At 33.5% G+C, this 16,832-nt stretch overlaps 1 protein-coding gene across 1 annotated transcript in view; it reads right to left on the bottom strand.

Moving 5' to 3' along the window:
* LOC145724137 (uncharacterized) overlaps nt 1-2,115 on the bottom strand; it is a 193,424-nt gene extending 191,309 nt beyond the window's left edge. Inside the window, exon 1 of the mRNA XM_081972241.1 lies at nt 1,757-2,115. The gene's annotated coding sequence lies outside the window, so the exon portion shown is untranslated. The remainder of the gene's footprint in view (nt 1-1,756) is intronic.
* Nucleotides 2,116-16,832: the final 14,717 nt, after the last annotated feature.

The following is a 16,832-nucleotide window of genomic DNA, read 5'->3' as shown; positions in this document are numbered from 1 at the left end:
TTTATCTGCAGCTTGTTTTGAAGCTCTATATGTATATGGAGGGAGCAGAGCAAGTTTTGTCAAATTACATTATCGTAAAAACCAAATATATCAAATAATAGTTTCCTCAAAAGAATTTTTGCCAATGACAATGTGACGACAAAAAACAATGCAATTTTTACCACAATGCAATGCAATGTCATATTGTTTGATGAATTTTTCAAGGAAGAATTTGAGTTTACAGACACCCCAAAGGAAAAAAATTAGTGGACGAATTTCAGTAAATGTGTGTGGAGCTGGATTACTTTCTATAATCCAGGCTTATGTTAGAATATTAATAAAAAAAACAGTGAAAAATGAATACCACTATCCAGCAAAACTATCAGATAAGTTGACCACTCACTAACTCATTTATGCAGTGAACTTGAATGTTATTCTTCTCTTTCGAACATTTTTATGCCTCCTAACGTTACCTTTTTAAGGTATATTTAGGAAAACTAGCTGGGATACATTATGGGATAAGCTATGAAATGCCTACTTAACAAAAAAAATGTCAATGTCAATGTTTGTAAGGTGATTTTGAAGCAGACCACGTGAGATATTGACAGTTTTAAGGCAGAAATGGTGTTTCTGTTTCCCAAAATGGGTTTCGTATAATTTCTCACAAAAGGTCAAAGGAATTGAATTTAGCGTGTGAAAAATTTTGTTTTAAAAGAAGTATTTTGCTGTTATATTCGGAAATTGTAGTGATAATCGGTTGGATTGACATTTTATTATTTATCTCAAGATGTTACAGCCTGTCATTAACCCCCCATTTGCACTGTCGTGCTTTAAGCCTATAGTTTAAGTTAAGTGTAGTCCAGACTGTGACTTTTTATATCCGTATGGTCACAGTCTGAACCAAACTTAATTTAAGCTAGGCTTAAAGTATGACGGTAAAAATGAAGTTAAGAAACTAACTCTATTACAAACAGTACAAACTTAAATTAGAAGCTCTTATAAATACTTAAGTTTAAATTAATAAACAGTGTACAGTGTTTAATAAATAGGTTACAATTTTATAAATCCACCAACTAAATCAAGTTCAATTTGTTTTTTTGGAATACTAAATAAATCCTGATAGTTCCATTCTTCAATGACCGTATAATGATGGTTATTATTTTATTATAATACATATCCGAGAAGAAGACTATACATTGTCTCAAACTACTTCTATGAGAAATTCTGGGTGAAAATTACATCAAACATTACATCACACTTGTCATGTAAACAATAACCTGATTGGTTGCTGGTACTATTGCCAGATTGGCTGTGATGACCAATAACAGTGATTTCCAATTTGGAATTCACTGAGGTGTAGAATTGATAACTTTCTTCTTTCTTTAGACATTTTGCTTGTAAAGTCAAAATAAAATTTAAAGTGAACCAAAATTAGCTTTATCAATACAGAAACACATCCGCATTTTTCTAGGTCAGTTGATGTATCTTTTAACTAAGAATAGAACTGAAATAAAAAGGAAATGAGAGTTAATTATAATTACGAGAATGATCCATGAATGATAATCACTATTATTTTCAGGACAAAATTGAAACTATAGTCATATTTCGACAAGTGGTTTGGGAGAGTAAGTAAAATTCACTTACGTCAGAACATTTGCCTTGTGGACCCTATTTCAGATTTGTTGAGCTAAACAAATTACAACATCTCTAGTTATGTGACCTCATACATCATACAGCTCTAGTATAGTTTTTTTGAATTTTCAAATTAACTGCTTACCGGTAATGAAGCTTTTTCCTCGACGGTGGCCTCCCCATTAGGTGGTACATGTCCGGCTTTGGTAAGGAGCCCCGCCGGCACTCGCACGGTGAGGCAGTCCGGAACGTCGCCCCACTCGCACGTGGTCAACTCCAACTCAAACACTCACTCGCGAAGACTCACGCGAACCGGGACTCACTCGAACATCACCCACGCTAATTACGCTACGGTACCATGATTGCCGGCAACTTCACCTGGAATAAAGGCCAAGTTGAAGTACCTTCTGTAACCCCTGAGAGGACGCGTGACTCGTTGTTTGTGCGTGATATGCGATCAGGAGCACCAAGCACCTAGAAGTTTTGTGCGGCACTGGCGTCCCGACGCCGCTATCGAACGACGCCGACTCCGAACCGGCGCACAGCGGCGTCGATTCATGGCGGCCGATTTTTTTTTCATAAACCCAAAACTCACAAAAACTTTTAAGAATGTTTTTGTTACTGTAGTTGCATTGCAGGTGTATTGTTTTACCCAATGAACCATATTTTGAGAATACGATACTTTCGCAGAATGTTTAGTGTTTTATACAGGGTGTTCCAAATGTTGCGGAACAGACAACAAGTGGAGTAGACTTAAAATCTTTTGATGGTGGTTTCGAATTTTTAATTATCCATCAATTTTTTAAGGAGATCAGTAATCATTTTAATCCATTTTTATATTCTTTCAAGATTTTTAGACACAGCAGTATCTCGAAGACATAAATAAAAAATAATGATTTTTTATGAATGTGTCTGAAATTTTAAAAAATCTATACTCACTTATATTAATAATAAAGTAGATTTCAACTACATTTCAATAATGTAGTAGATCTTAATATCTAGTACATATTAGACTTATAATGTATGTTGAGATTCTTAGAAACCAAAAATGTACCACTTTTCACTCTGAATATTACTCATCAAGATTTCAGTACAATTAAGTTAGTATAAATTTGTAATTCTGTCTTATAGATTTCTTCTAAAAACATAAAAAAACAATAATTTTCCTGAAATATAAATTAAAATTAACAAATATATTGTTATAGCTATATAATAAGATTTTTATGAATTTCAATCATCAAACCATTATTAATACTTTGAAAAAATCCAGCTGTTAGTCAAGAGAAAGTTAACTTATCTGCAAAATACATTAAAAACTGTAATTTATTTAGGCAAAATGATAATAATATTATTTTTTCGAGGTCAGATTTTCACCAATGTAAATACAATCTTCACGTCAATTTCTTGCTTTAACATGTCATTTCCAAAGTACTAACCGTTAAAATGACATAAACAAATAAGGTTCTGTTAGATTTTGAATTATAATTTTTGACTTATCCCTCTTTTGCACCACTATTTTCCTGCGGCCTAATTCTTGAAAGCAGGGAACGGAATTCTCAAGAGAATTGTTGATAGAATGTGACAGAAGAAGCTGACAATGGCGAGTTCCTGTCCCATTCTACAGGTCGTTCTCTTGATTATTCCTTTCCCTCATTTCAAGAATACGCACCCTGGTTCCTTTCACTAGGTTTCAGTTTCTCAGAAACAAATTCTGGATGAAGGAGAAAGATTTTTTTTGAGTTGGAGCTATACTAACAACTGTCAAATATAACTATTCATATCCTTCAGGTAATAATGGTGTATGTTTGAAAGTTAAAGATTATGAACAAATCCTCGAATTAATTTGTGAAGATATTCACAAAGAAGTTGTCAGTGTAAAAACACTAATAATCTTTTAAAAATGCTAGAACTTGGAAATATCAATAAAACGCAACACCCTAAATAAACTCTAAATTTGTTTTTTACTTAACTAAAATTGGTAGATACTAATACAGATTTTTTTCAAAATTCTTGTTATCTATTTTGTTTACTTCATCAGTTTCCTCATTGTAATTCAATTTTTCAAAATATATTCTTAAATTATTTATGTTAGATTATAATGGCCATATTCTACATAATTCTTCTTTGTTACGCCACTGATCGTGAAAACTCTCGACGGCCATCACCTACGCCTGCTACCTGCTGCTTGGGCGTGCAATTGTTTTTTGCAGTGTCGGCGCAAGAAATCACAGATGCGGATGACACGGAATATTTAAATTGTCACGCAGCAGGTTAATATATGGTGTCCCCCTACCCCCCCATATACCCTCACGAGTGTGCTAAAAAATGTAGTCCGTTGATGTATGACTGGGATTGCCAGCGACAGATTTGGTTTGTTCTTCTTCTTCGTAAACCGTAGTTTCTCCACTGCTAGAGATAGGTTTTCAAGTTTCTTCAAGACATCTGCGATTTTTGTGTCTAGTTTCATCAGCCCATCTCAATTTAATATCATCAGCCCATCTCTTCATTGTCCTACCCAATATTCGTTTATTTTCCCAGGATCTCCATTTCAATACTCTAGATGTCCATCTATTGCTATCCATCCTGGCCACCTGTTCTGCCCATTGCCACTTCTGGCTATTCTCTCGGTTATATCCGTTATTCTGGTTCTTCTTCTAAACTCTTCATTCCTCATATGTCAATTCAAAATCTACTAAGCCCAATAAAACACAATTTTTGTAAAATGGAATTAAAACATGACTTATGTTGTTGTTCCTGTTTTACTGCTTATGTGTTAAATGTTTGACTTTCCCCATGCTATCTAGTTTGAAAAAAGTCTCTTTTACATGATGATGTAAATTTTGATAAAGCTGTAATCTTGTTTTTTTTTTATTTAGAACTTATAGAAGGAAAGCAAAACAAAACCAAAATTTATCGTAAATATTTTCTGACCGAGTGCCCTTTCTTCTGCGAATAACACATTACCAATATACGAAATGGAGCGGAAGGCAAGACCGCCAACGGTCTGGAGAGTTTCCAACTCCGGTAACGGAATAATCACAAATGCATTTTTAACTTCCGGTAGGCTTAAAAATTTACAACAGTTTTCATTGTTTGCTCGTCATCATTGTCTGCGTTATCCAACTTATTTATTGACGGACTTGCTAAACTTTGGGGGTGACATCTTAAGAAATCCACGAAAGTCAATAGAAAAGTTGTACTTTTTTTGCACGTCACTCTGTACGTCTTGCACACACCACTTAGCCCGAATAATGGCGCCCTTCGAGTCTGCAATTTATTTCGTTGCGATTAGGGCCGGAACTTTTTCTAAATTGTACTCCGGGAGTTTAAAGTTTCCGGTGCCGGTTTGTTTTGTTGCCGTTCCGATGTCGCCTGTATATGGGTACAAACTTTACCGCTCAGAAATTTGGTTTTTTTTTCCATCCTGTTTTCAGTTTAACGTAATAACGTCTATATAATTGCAATTTCCAACTTTTGTCTTCATACAGGGTGAAGTTACAAGTGATAGTATAGATTTCTGCCATTGAAATATTACGAGGTAGCTCAATTGTGTGTCCAAAGCTGAGATATTAAGAAAGATATGGGTGTCCTAGTTAAATTCGTATATTTTAACATTAATTGACCATGATCTCGTATTTCCGTGTTATAAATCTGATTCAATGAGGAAAAACGTTAAAAGTTGGACAAAGCTACTATAGGCTATACTGTTAACACTTTCAGACAGGAGCTATTGTGGCAATCTAACTAAAAATAATGTTGGAATTTTCTTTCTGACTTTGAAATTGACAGTCTGATCCTAAGGCCTATTTATACATAAAATGTAACTAACTTTGTTGTAGATACAACAGTAACAAGCATTTAGACTGTTCTAAAAGCTTTTGGAAGCTTCTGGACACTGTTGGAAGCCTTTAAAGTTTTGGAGGCTTTTGAATTTGTTTTAGACTATTTCAGGAACATTTAGAAGGTTTTTTGACAGTTTGAACAGCATATTGAAAGATCTGGACTGCTTTAGAGGCATTTGGAAATCTTAGACGGTTTTATAAACTGTTGAACGCTTTTAAACTCCTGTAGAATCGCTTTTAGACTGTTTTGAAATCTGTTGAATTCTTCTAGACTAGTTTAAGTGCATTCGGAAGTTTTTAGACGGTTCCAAAGACTTTTGGAAGCTTTTGGACTTTCTATAGTGTTATAAAAGCTTCTGTAATCTTTTTAGTCTACTTCAGGAGCATTTGAAAAGTTTTGGGACAGTTTAATGTACATGTTAAAGGTTCTGGACTGGTTTAGAGGCTTTTAGACGGTTTTAGAAGTGGTTAGAAGCTTTTAAACTGCTCTAAAAGAAATCTTTAAGCGTTACAGTTGACAATTTTCAAAGATTTCCGATTTGAGGAAAAAATTCATTCATTCATTCATATGCATAGATAGTTATTCGAAATAAAAATCTATTAATGTGGAGAGCTGCATTTCATATAATCGCTTTACTTTCGAACAATATTTATTGTAAACATTTATTCCGCAAATTATTTGTTAGAGACTAATATAGAATGCAAATAATAATTCAGTTAATTTTATTAATTTGACTTCAAAACAATAACTCTAAACTAATTGAAATTTTAAATGTTTTTGCTATGGAGTTAAAATAAGCCAAACTCAATACAGTAACAAAAAACTAACTCTTATAAGAGTGGAAATAACTATAAATTAGTGACATTTTCTTATGAGTCTACTTAAATTAACAATTTTCTCCTGTTCTGTTATGTCGTTTTAGGGTTTTAAGGCTTCCTTCCCTTTCTTTCCTAGTGTTAAAAGTGTGTATTTTAAGACACTAGTGTTTAAAGTAATCTGCCTCTTTAACGTAATCTATGTCTTAAAACGTTATTTTTCATGTTCAGTAGCTTATTAAAAGTTTAATTTTTAATGCGTCTGTAGAAAAAATTAATAAAAACTCAAACAGATTTGGGTGATACTCTCTGTCCCATTAGAAGTGGCCATATTGAAATTTTCTTCTATTTTTGAAGATTTTCATCAAAATTCAAAGTCACCAAGTTACAAGTTGCCAAAGTGTTGACACGACTAATTTTACATCAGTTTGATGTTCCCCATGCAATAGCTTCCAAACTGTTGTCATTTATTGAAACATTCTAATAGGGTACTTAAAGACAATTTGAAGGGCTCTGAAACTGTCAAAATCACTAAGTTACGAGCTGTCATACTCTTTTTAAAAAATTTGGTTTGTTCTTGAAATAAAGAGTCATCCATGGTTACTATTGTCTCTCTTCCATTTCCACAAACCCAATTTTCTACACGTGACAATATTTTTGAAAGTTTTCAGGATTAAATTTGTAAGGTTTTTTCTTGTAGTATATGACTTCCAAGTAATAAAATTATACTTTTTAATTGGTTTCAGCCATTTTAAACGTTGATTGAAGTAAATACTATACTTCCATATACAAATTATACTACTTTTAACATTTCCATAAGCTTTAGCTCAACTTCGAGGCATTTTCACTTTATCATGCGCAGAGTCTTGGAAACTGACTCAAAACTTTGTTCGTTAATCTTCATAATCCTCATTCACAATATAGTTTTAAGTAAATTTCAGTCCACCGGCTTACCGTAAAAATACTACTTTTATCGGGTTCTCGCATTCGAGTTACGTTGACGGTTTTAAGTGCGAATCCATTCTCACTCCGTTCTTAATTCGGTCGAGAAACTAAAGGATATGCAAAGAAGATACGCCCCACGTTCTCGAATAAACGTTTTGTTAGCCTAGATAACCGTATTTTAGATTTTCCGAATGATCCCGGACGATTTTCAATTACGAATGCAAATTTCTTGAGCGGAGCCTCCGGTGGATCTATTCAACTTACCTGCTTACTTTGTGCGCAGCCACACTGCTAGTTCGCCCATAAACGCGAAATTGTTAAATATGTAAAATACCTCGAGCTCTAATAATTAAGCCGCTTTAATGAAGGAAAACTTCGTCAAAGGAACTTTATGAATAGAACGACGAATTAGGCGCTTGTTCCTGTGACGGTGGGTGTTAAGCACATTTTCGTTTTTCTGTACCTATTTGTTTTATGACTTGCAAATGAAACGTCGGGAAAACTTCTTTTATGGAAATTAATTAACTGGGTAGAAGCTTGACGGGAGGGAAAAAATTAAAATCAATAACATAAGAAAATGTCTGTGGAAACCCTTGGAATGTGATCCTTTGTCATCCCTTCGAGTAAACGACCTCCAGGTCTAAGAATAACCTTAGGGCCGAGTTTTAAAGGGGAAGCCCAGGTGCGGAACACAATACCTCCATTTAACGTCACTTCCAACGGGGTTAAACTTGCAACGAACCGAGTGGGGAGAAATTCACTAACATTGTCGTTTTATGTCCTTAAAGGGGTTCTATCTTCTCCGAATCGTTAAGGGGGGAAGAAGACGCCGTTTTAAAAGTTTTCAGAAAGTAAGTACTTGAAAATATCAGAAAAGTACTTGCTTAAGTACGTCCAGTAAAATGTGTATTAAAAAGTCTTTCAATCTGCAGTAATTTCCAAGCAGACAAACTCCATCAAGTTGAAAAATAAAGTTTTTTTCGATAATCCAGTAAAAATTAATACAAATTTACTTTATTTACTGTTGATTATAATACAAGGTGCTCGACGTTTTTGTAGCAGGATTTTAACCACGTCTTTTATATTCAAAAATAATTCTAGTGAGCTTAAACCATATTTTTGTAGCAAATTAAGCTAATTTTAAAGTCTTGCCACCAAAACTTTGTACACCCTGTATAGAAATTAGAAAACAAGAAGATGATTAAGAAAGCTCTTGTGGGTATCATAGAAACTGGAGAAGGATGAATAATTTTGAGACAAATGTGAAAAAGTTGCAAAAACTAGAAGAAAAAATAGCATCGAAATATGCAACATACTAAATGTCAGAATAATTGAAGAGATGGGCGAGATGCATAAATGAAGATTTCTATACAGAATATAGAACACAAGAAGGATGATGAGGAATTATGGAGGATTTTGAGAAAAATGTGAAAAAATTGCAAAATTACAAGAAAAAATAGCATTGAAATATGCAAAATACTAAATGTCAGAATAATTGAAGAGATGGTCGAGATGCAGAAATGAAGATTTCTATACAGAAATTAGAAAACAATAGGAAGATTAAGAAAGCTGTTGTGGGTATCATAGAAACTGAAGGATGATGAGGAATAATGGAGGATTTTGAGACAAATGTGAAAAAATTGCAAAAACTAGAACAAAAAATAGCATTGAAATATGCAAAATACTAAATGTCAGAATAATTGATGATTGAGATGCAGAAATGTAGATGCTAAAGTTACATCGGTACCTGGTGAAAGGTTATTTTCAAGAGTAGCTTTAACTGTGACAAAATCAAGAAATTGGCTGGATTCTGTAAAAAGTCTTATGTGCCTTAATTCCAGAGAGCTCCACCATTACTTGTTAAGTGTTAAAATATTATTTCAAACATACTTGATAGTTTTTGTTACCAGATAATATTTAAATTATCTAATGTATGACCTTTATTTGTTTTTTAACTTTTCAGTTTTTATAACGAAACAATTTGATTTTGTTATATTTTATTTTCATTTATACGGGGCTTCAGAATGATATTGACATAACATTTCTTGTCTTGTCTTGAATATACAAATCCATATCTTGTCTTGATCTTGTATTGATTTCTTGAAATCTTGACATTATCAAGAAATTGGCAAACCCTACAAAGCTACGTCTGAAAAATTGATTGATGACAAATAGAGCAGACTGACAAACAGATATTTTTAAGAGCTCCTGTAACTGACCAGAGAGATACAAAATTCGGCAAATTTAACACTTTTTTTTAAATTAAAATAAAAACAACGTGTAAGCAGACAACTGACCGTTTCAAAGCCATTGCGGTAAGGTGATTTTATTTAAATTGTCCACAATCATTTGCATTACCAAATAAAATCGAATATACCGTACAAATTACTCAATTTTATCAAAACCAAATTGTAATATACCACGTTTATAACCGCGTGATCGAAAATATGTCAACAACATAAATTCACATTTTCGATAAAAACTAGAAACGCGGGAGGTCAAAGGTGAAAAGTTGTCGGACTATTGAATTGCAAAGTAGGCAATGTTTATCCAGTTGAGGGTTCAAAACCATCGGGACGTGGAAAATCAGATAGAAACCAAGTGAACTAGAGAATGTGCGATAAATATTTTTGAAATAAAACGGCAATACTTTATGCCGAGACCATACTGCGATGCCTCGGAATATTAGGCTATTTCCATGCAAATGCCGGATGCCGATAAGTCGCTTCGGAATTTTCCCAGGTATAACTTTATACAGAGCTGATGGAAATTGAACCTGAAGCGTTCTTTCGAGACGAAAATAATAACGTTTCGATTCCGGGAACGGTCCATTAGAAAACTGGAAACATCAAGCTAAGTTCGGGAGGGTTATTCTGTAGATGAAATTCAAATACAAGTGAAACGTGTACCATGCCTTGGGCGTGCACGTTTCGAAATATAATATCAGTTGTATCTAAAGTTTTGGAGGGATTACGTATTCGGCCCTTCGGGGCATTTCGCTCCGTTGCAGATCGCCAGAAAGCGCGGTTTACGAATCCGAGGCAGACCGACGTCAATAGCGTTTCGTAAAAAAAACCTAACGGCCATAAATTAGCGAATTAATTCCAGGACCGGCAAAACTTTGCCTCTAAATCACTGGAAGGAATATAATCAAAAGTCCGGCTAGCCCGGCCCAAATTGCCGATTCGCTAAATGATGCACAGTGCCGGATCCGCGCATTGCGCCCGCCGGTTATGAAATATGACCTCGAAAAAGTCAATTTCGTACTGTTATAATTAAACAATCGGCTCGGTGCGGTAGCGGCTTTAGAATCGAATTTCGAACTGTTTTTGTTCAATCCACCAGTTCGAATGTCGGAAAAATGGTTTATGGGTTTTACTGGACTGGAATTTATTATTAGTTTAGGACACAGTAACGTTGTGATAATTAAATATAAGCAACATGCTAAACCAAAAATGGTGTTGTAACTGCCGTTTTGGTATCTTGAGAGAATAATAGTATATTATGTTACTAGAAATAGCTTTTTATATTTTTTGTGCTAATTTCACTTCATTTATAAAGTCCTTTGTCACTGTGCACTGAAATCCTTCTGGAGGAAAATAAAAAAGATACACCAGGTGTCCAAGAGCGCCCTGGACATAGGAGATTAACATGAGAAAACGGTTTTGATTTTTTGCTTTTTAAGTTTATATCCGGCCGTGCTACCAACCTTTCAAAATCATAACAAATCGCTGTCAGTCATTCTGTAATCAAAACATTCAAAAGAAGTTTATTTAGTAATAATTTTGAGTTACTACCCACATAATGCGAAAAAAATACAAATAAATCGTGATAAAAATACTTTATCAGTAGCCACAGCCCAAAAATCTGGTAAGTTGCGTTTATAACCTCATTCAATGTCTCTACTCCACTTATTTACTTTGTAGCAAAATTCTTTAAGAAAACACTGGTTTTGCTTGCAAATATTTAATAAGGATGACCGAATCACCTATCTCAAGCCTCTTCATAACACTACCAAACAATTTAAAGTGATGAACCCAAACAAATATGATACACAACAGTGGACAATGAAGCCAGATCTTTGAAGATAAGTTTCCTACTGTACAGGGACAACAACAAAGGGGCCAAATACTTCCTTCAAAAGTGGTGTGATTTAGCTTCAATGTGCTTAACTTCATGGACTATCATCAGCGAGGGTCTTCATCAGTGTTGCAACTAAAACTTAAAATGAATCAGTGTTGATATCTGGCTATAAAACCTCTGAGAAACCCCTTCTAGGAACAGAATATGGACTTACACAGTCAAATTATCAGTCAGGTGACAAAAGTTTTTGTATATGGGTAGGTATTGTCAAAAAAACAACTTTTCAATTGAGCTATTTACATGAGCTGTTCTATTCTAGGTTTAGGTATTAACATTATAATTGTGTTCTTTTTTCCACACACTCAATTGTTCCAAATAAAACTTTGTACACTGAACGTTTGTATTAATTATTTATTCACAGTTCAAGGTACAGTATACATTTTCTTCAAGTGAAAAGCTTAGGTGGTAAAGAAAACTGGTCTTACCACATAAACAGTGATTGTTCCACAGATTGAGTCTGAGTGGGTGAACCTTTCACCATACAAGCTATGCTAAAAACAACTTTGTCTTACTAACCTAATGTTTGTTTAGATAATAGTGGAGTTCCAAATTAGCAAAGGTAGGTGAAATGTAGTGATTGAAAGTCTCTAAAGAGGAACAACTTGCTTCTAATTCAATACACCATTTCACAGGACATACCTTTACTAATCAAATGTGAACTCGAGTTACACATTACTTGCAAATAAACTACTTTTGGTTAGTAGACATTTTACAGGTATCCTTGTAGGTGAATTATGTTCAAGTTAACTAATAGAGCTAATTAAATCAGTACTTACCTTACCCTGTAGAACTAGGGAAAAAAACATTGAAAATCAGTTACAAAAAATGCCTTTTTATTAATATCATACAATATAAAACCACTTAAACACTATGGTGTGTTGATAACACTACAAAACAGAAGGATACTATAAAACTAGCAGTCACATAGGTCACTAAATTGCATCACTTTTGAGGGAAGTATTTACCCTCTTTTGTGGTCCTTGTATAGTAAAGCAACTTATCTTCAAACATCTGCAGGCCTTTCTAGTCCATTGTTTTTATCACTTTAAATCGTTTTGTAGTGTTATGAAGAGGCTTGAGATAGGTGATTCGGTCATCTTCATTAAATATTTGCAAGCAAAACCAGTGTTTCTAAAGAATTTTGCTACAAAGTAAATAGATTTTTGGGCTGTGTATTCCAACTTAAAATGTTCAGTATTAACCATGCCATCAACTACAGAGCAGTATAGTACCAGGATGAGAAGATATTGCACCAAAACATTATTTTTTTGACAAAAAAATTATATTTTTTTTCTATACTCTTCAACGTCTCATAAACTGCACTTTTTCTGAGATCAGTCAGTTGTAACAATTTTGTAATGTTTTTTACCTTTTCTATTTTTTTTTACTTTAAACAAATTTTTAAGTCTTTTTCACAATTAACAATTTTTGATTGTTGAATTGCGGTTGCCATGCAATGTTGGTCATAACTAGAGTCCGGATTTCTAGAAATTTAGCTTTTTGTAAATAATAAAAGCAACCAACTTTTGACATCTAATGTGAACGATTTATACAAAAACACGTCATTTGACAGATTTTGTTCATGCTTTTTTTGCTTTTTTCTTCTTTTTGTGCTTATTTTAGTTTTTTGTGCATATTTACTGCTATTTTTGTATGGTTTAACTAGTTTTTAACAAGTTTTCAAGTTTTTAAAAATAAACTAATAACTGCTTTGACAGAAAAACGCAGGAGTTTTGACGTAATCTTATTGGTTCTGTAACGTCGCACAGTAGGCCATTGGGCCAAGTGGTAATATTGACTTTTGCTGTATTGAAACGACAAAAACATGCTGCAAAATGTATAAGTATCAATTTACAAATTTAAACTGACCAAAAAATTTCCAAATTCTCCTAAAGTAGTCTAAAAAAAAATAAAAATATTCCAAAACTCTATAGAAGCTCTAAAATGCCTTACAAAAGCTTACAAAACAGACTAGAAGCTTCCAAAAGCTTTTAGAACACTAACAAATGCTTTTCAATTTATCTAAAAGCTCTCAAAATATTTCAAGACAGTCTAAAAGCTTCCGTATACTTCTAGAGCAGTAACAGGTTCAAACGTCTACAAGGTTTCAAATGCCTTAGAACCTTCAAGGATCTTGAAACTGTCCAAACACCTTACAAATGCTCCTAAATTAGTCTAAAAAGGTTTTAAAACACTGGAGAAACTCCAAAATGCTTCTCAAGCAGTCTAAAGCATTCCAAATAGTCTTCAACTAGTCTAGAAGCTCTCAAAAAGTTTCAAGGCAATCTAAAAGCTTCCGCATGCTTCAAGAGCAATTTAAAAGCTTCCAAAAGTTCAAAGTAAAATGTCTTAAAAGCAGTCCAGAAACTTCAATGCTCCGAAAGTAGTCTAAAAAGATTTCAAAACATTACAGAACCTCCAAAGCATTCGGAAGTCTTTTAAAACAGTCTAGAAGCTTCCAAAAAATCCTAGAACCGTGTAAGAGTTTCCAAATGCCTCTAAAGCCTTCCAGAACCTTCAATATGCTCTTTACAGTTCAAAACAGTTCAAAAACCTTCCAAATTATAATCTTCCGTATGCTTCTAAAGCAGTTTGAAAACTTTTAGAAGTTGAACTCAAAAATAGTAAAAAAAATTGTATCTCTGAAAGAGTTTTTGCTTTTTTAAAGCTTTTTTACAGATTTTTATGCATTTTTGGAGGAAAATGATTTTGCTTTTTAAGCGCTTTTTTTCACAATTTTAGTGCTTTTTAATCCGGACTCTAGTCATAACCCACAATTAGCAGAACTTGATTATACAATTTCTAGATGTCTTAAAAAACTTAAAAATGTTGTCTAGACCCAATATAAAACATGGCCTCTACTTTCTACCTCTGTGATGAATTAACATATAGTATGACAAAGTTCTCTGCCCTAAAAACTAACGAATTTAACTGGTACTATTACCAACTAAACTAATATTATTAAATGCCCCATCAAACGATGATGAGCCATTATGATTGGCGCAATGCAATCTTCCTTCCTTGCAAATGTAAAACTATGGCGATTAAGCTCGTTAAAGAAAAATAGCCATTCCATTCCGGCTAAATATCTCAAAAACGATATCTGCACAGAAGCGGATAATCAAATTGAGTCAAAACGCCGGGAATGCTTGCTTTGAAAGCTAAAGCCTAATCTCCAGTAGGAGTCGTAAAAGATTTAACGGTCGACCGTTAAAGGCTCTACTGGATGTTACTCCAGTCGGTTTTATAGCGATCTTGATGACGGCTATACTCCAGACATTGCAACATTTAATGAAACTGTCGAATGTTGTGTTGAAGATTCGACTGACCAGTAAAATTCCCTACTTTGCCACTGAAATAAAACGTAAATTTTACTTTTCCAGCAAGAAAATATCCTAATACCAATTTCTAATTAGAACCCAAAATTATTGCAATTCAGGAATTCCTAGCCCGAATCGCTCAGCTTACGAGACCGCTTTTGTTATCTTAAACCGAGTTTTCCAATCCGTCTTTAACGGGAAAATGTTTTCATTAGAGCTAAGCCGTCGGGGACTCAACTATTGCACTATCTAGCTTTTCAAAGGGGCCACTTAGGGAACTCTAAAGCGCCTATCGTAAGCTTCAGGGACGAGCCACTTCGAAATATGCACGATCGATACTTAATCGGAAAACGAAACAATGGTTAATGCGTCCTTGCTTTACAATCCTTGTTTGTTAATTAAAGTACAAGTTTGTGTATGTTTGGTTGGGTTCAACCCGACTAAATTAAACTTTTGTCTCGACCTTGTTTGGGGTTAAGATTTTCTAGTGTAACAGTGGCTTTACCTGGTAATTACTTGTGTTGGATACGAGACTTAATTAAAAAAAGTGTTTCAGTGTAAACTTGGTTAAAATCAGGAATAATCTACCAGCGTTAATTGAGTTTTGCGGTAGAAAATTTGGGAAAGATTATAATCGTTAGTGAAGATATTATGAAAAGGCGAATTAACTATGTCTGGATTGGTAAACGTTAAATTCCATTATATCACTCACGAGGGTGGATCCACCCTTTTGCGGATGTGTATTTAGGACAAAACGAGGGGTGCGTAACGTCGGTCCGAATTAATGTAAGCTTTTGCACGCGTGACGATTATTTTAAATGAAACAACCTTAAAGAAACCAAGTAAAATAAAGAATCGCAATCCAAATTCTTCTGGATGAAGTAAAGTTTTACTATTTTGATATTTTAAAATTAGACACCATTTTGCACCAAAAATGGATTTTCTACACGATTAAAAGAAGAAGAAATGAAAAAAAATTACAACAATAGTCAATATAATTTTTGCGCTAAAAACGGATTTTCTATTAGATTTAAAAAAAAATGAAACGAGAGAAGAAAAGAAGAGAGATATGTTCTATATGTTTGTTGAGACGAGTTACTTATAAATAGATATTTAAACTACAAATCCAATCATCCAATAATGGTAAAAAAAGGTATTGTAAAAAGTTTATTTGATAGAGCCAAAATTATTTGCAATAATGAACAATTTAATAAAGAAAAATTATTCATTAAAAATGTTCTAAAAGAAAATGACTATCCTGAAACATTTATTAATAAATGTTTTAGAGATTTAGAACATCCAAAACAATCTGGAAATCAAAATCAAATTTTACCTTTTACTAACCTTTTTATTCCTTACATTCCAGGTATTTCTGACAAAATCAAACGAATAGCTAAAAAATATAACATCAGAACAATATTTAGAACTCAAAACACATTTAGATCACACTTAACTAAAACAAAACCTCACAATGAAAATGAATCTACAAGAAACGTGATATATAAAATTCCTTGCGAATGCAATCAATTTTATATTGGTGAAACCTCCAGACCTTTAAAAAAACGTATTAAAGAACACCAAAATTATTTAAGAACTGGAGACTTTCACAAATCTAATATATGCCAACACGCGTTTGATAATGATCATAGAGTCAAATGGAATGAATGTAGTATCATAGACAAAGAAACTTTTTAAAAAAGACGTAAAATAAAAGAAAGTGCATATATTAGATTAAACCATGACTCCTGTGTTGCTACATCCTCTATTAATATTGAACAAACTTGGTTAAATATTCTAGAGGAGGAGATAACACTTGGTCATATCAAACGAAACTAAAATTTCTTGTAATTTTGTTTTCATTATAAAACCCACCTTTCACTACAACAATAGATAACCTTTCCCATTGGAATGACAAAAGTCAAAATTTATGTTAATTTTTATTGACAAAACCCTTCTCAGAGTTCCAAATTGAACATTATCCGGTTTAATATTTATTAAGTTGTTGTTTTCTGTGTTCTGTCGTTGTGTTCTTTCTTTTTTAGATTCTCTGAAGACGGTGGTAGATTTTCCACCGAAACGTCAGCGTTTTTAGGTAACAAGACCGAGCCTAAGTCAGTGGTCTTGTGTTGGGACGACTAGGTTAATGTTATTTTCA

The sequence above is a fragment of the Ips typographus genome, linkage group LG2 (assembly GCF_016097725.1).
Source record: "Ips typographus isolate SLU linkage group LG2, UJ_Ityp_2.0, whole genome shotgun sequence".
In the NCBI taxonomy this organism is placed as follows: domain Eukaryota; kingdom Metazoa; phylum Arthropoda; class Insecta; order Coleoptera; family Curculionidae; genus Ips; species Ips typographus.
Note: the sequence above shows the minus strand (reverse complement) of the source record. Positions and strands in the feature narration are given on the sequence as shown.